Source organism: Osmerus eperlanus, chromosome 6 (assembly GCF_963692335.1).
Source record: "Osmerus eperlanus chromosome 6, fOsmEpe2.1, whole genome shotgun sequence".
Taxonomy (NCBI): domain Eukaryota; kingdom Metazoa; phylum Chordata; class Actinopteri; order Osmeriformes; family Osmeridae; genus Osmerus; species Osmerus eperlanus.
In genome coordinates this window covers 7,361,198-7,364,058 of record NC_085023.1, presented here as the reverse complement: position 1 = coordinate 7,364,058, position 2,861 = coordinate 7,361,198, and the positions used below count along the sequence as shown (strand labels likewise).

The 2,861-nt window shown below is 38.1% G+C and overlaps 1 long non-coding RNA gene across 1 annotated transcript; it reads right to left on the bottom strand.

Moving 5' to 3' along the window:
* Nucleotides 1–866: 866 nt before the first annotated feature.
* On the bottom strand, nt 867–2,035 carry LOC134022832 (uncharacterized). Its single transcript, XR_009930680.1, has 3 exons — nt 1,768–2,035; nt 1,487–1,680; nt 867–1,237 (listed from the first exon to the last, which is right to left on the bottom strand). It is a non-coding gene; the product is annotated as an uncharacterized LOC134022832 (long non-coding RNA).
* Between the last annotated feature and the right edge of the window lie 826 nt (nt 2,036–2,861).

Sequence of the window (2,861 nt, the reverse complement as noted above, 5' to 3'; positions counted from 1 at the left end):
GGTGCACATCGCAAAGTAAAAAAACAGAAAAGATGCCTATCCATATTTATCTAGGCCTACCCAAAAATATTTTTCTGGCTACGCCCCTGCTTACACATACCATTTGTGTCTTAGCAATCGAGAAAAACTGTAAAAGGACAACAAATACATTTCCTTCATTTATTTTTACATAGTCAAATTAACTGTGAGAAGACCACTGCTCAACAAAAAAAGTGTGCACCTTACATGGATAACAATCACAATCTTTTTTCTCATTCACATAAACATGTTATCTGCACAGATTGGACAGCCATTAATTTTTCAAAATACTTAAAGTATTTTTTTTTACTCCCAGATGGTAAGTGCTTAATTTCTGTATTCAAAAAAATAAACAAAAAAGTCTTCAATGGTCCTCAACTTATTCTTCACAGTAGGAAGAAAATAAAAGTATGATATACCTACAGCTGTATACATGCAACATAAGTGTTTTACACTTCACTAAAACTAGGCACCATAAAATATAAACAAGTGTTTTACACTTAAACTATGCCATACAGCTTACACTGGCACATCTTCAAACCAACCATCACCATTTTCACCTACAGCATCCTTTGGACTGTCATGGTAGCCAAGCACAACATCCACAACTTGCGGTCCTCGAAAATGAACCTGTGCAACATCATATTACAACAGCATATCAACAAGCTGGCCTGACTGATAAGCCACATCCTCTCTCAAAGCCAACATATGGCGCAGAACAGGTTCCTCTAAAGAAAATGTCTGACTGTCTCCCTTTGTGTCCATGGTAAAACTTCCTCTGATGCGTTTTGTTAATTTTTTAGTTTTTCAAAACATATTACATTTCTCACATTTTGTCACAAGGACAGCTGTGTTAACTTCTGTTAAACTGTGGCGGTTTTGACAAACATACTCAAAAAATACATTTCCACTGATTATTTCGCCACTTACTCTTTCCATATCATCTTCTGGTGGAGGTACAGCTGGTCCAGCATCATTGGCTTCAGTGATCAAACTCTTTGGTGTTGTAGTTAGGACAGTTTTGCCTAAAAACAGCCGAACAGACGCTTCCTTGACAGTGTACCACTGTACTATTTTCAAATGAGTGTCACCCCACACTGAGTGAAATGGACCGAGTTACATCAGACACAGCATACACAGTTTTTGGCAAAGTCTTCTTGTTGCGTGTAGTCGCCTCTCCCCTTTCCCTCTCATCCATAACTTTAACACAGACGGTTACCTACAGATACAAAATGTGATACAAATTAGCTCACAGAATTATTGTTATGAGGGACTATGTATGAATTATTTATATGTGCATGTTTAACTTAATATGATTCATTTGAATTCACTAGGCTATACTGTGCAAAACTGAGTTAACTCATCTTCATATATAAACCCAACTTGACATGAAACCCTCCCTTTGCAAAAAAAAGATAGTGTTTGTGTTACAAGTTCTAAATTGTGTGCAACCCTATAAATACCTTACTTTTTGAAACTCTCGCGACTCATTGATTACTTCTTCAAGTGTTCTTGTTGGAACACTTTCGTCTGCCAACATGTCATAGTTGAAGTTGAGATGGCAGACGCATGTGGTTTTGGTCCTCTTGTTGGCCAAGATCTGTCTGACCTTCGTGCTGTATTGATGTGGTTAACACCACGTCCTCCAACTTGATAGGAGATCTAAAACCACACAACACATACATTAATTAATATAAAAACATTGATCTTCAATAATATCCCCAGTCAATTCAGTTCTTAAAAACTCACCGGTCTCTTGCCGCTGTAAGATACCATTGGTGCTTTTGTGGAGAAAACACCACCACTCGAGAATTTTTTGTGGCCACCTGCAGCATGACTGTAAAATAGGACTTTTTTGACTGGCCTGGGTTGCATATGGGGGACACTTGGTGCAAATATCCCACCAACTCCAGCTTGGATCTTTTGGCCCCCTGCATTCTTGATTCCTGAAAACACAACATAGTTAGGATACGTCAAAATTATAACGCTGGGCTAGGCTATAGTGTGAGGCTGATTGCTCACTTGACTACATCAATTAACCCTTGTGCTGCCTTCGGGTCACATGACCCAAAGGTTCATAACGAACCATCGTTGTGTTTACCCAATTTTACCCAATACAAAAACAAATAAAAACTAGAGAGGGTACAATTTCTGGGGAAATTGTAGGATGTGCTTGCTTGCGTCGGTTGCACAGGGGTCCGTTTTTGAATGACATTTTTACAACTGATATTTCTGTATATTTTATATAAAAATGCATACTTATTATTTATAAAGATGACATAGATTTAAAAGCATTTTTTTTGTTGCTGCTCATTTACAACTGAAAATACGAGTGAAGTGTAGAATGAAATAGATGTCTTCTCATTTCCCCTGCAAGAGGCAGCCTCATCGTTGAAACAAAACGAATAAATTGGGCAGACCGGTGTAAAAATTGACCTAATCTCTATGACTTAAACGTCATTTTAAGTTTTTCCCTTCTCATGATATTTTCAGGCATTTAGCCTACTCATTGCATTCATTCATTAATAAAGAACCCCCTTTGAAGATTATTCTACGACGTTACCCGGCAGTAGAAGATGGAATCGCGATTCAAACAGTACCATCTGCTAACTGAAAATATGCCCCCCAAAACGTAAATAAGCTTGACATTTATTTAGTGGAAAATCGCTCATTCATAAAAAGCTCACTGGTAGCGATCATTGTCAGTAACAACGCAAAATGCGATATAGCCCTGTGTGGAGAAGCTGCTCGGTAAATTGTACTACTACGGTACAGTACTAGACTACTGCTGTGTTCGTCTTGGTAGCGATTGCGTTGGTTGAATTGGATTTAACGTTCCGTTG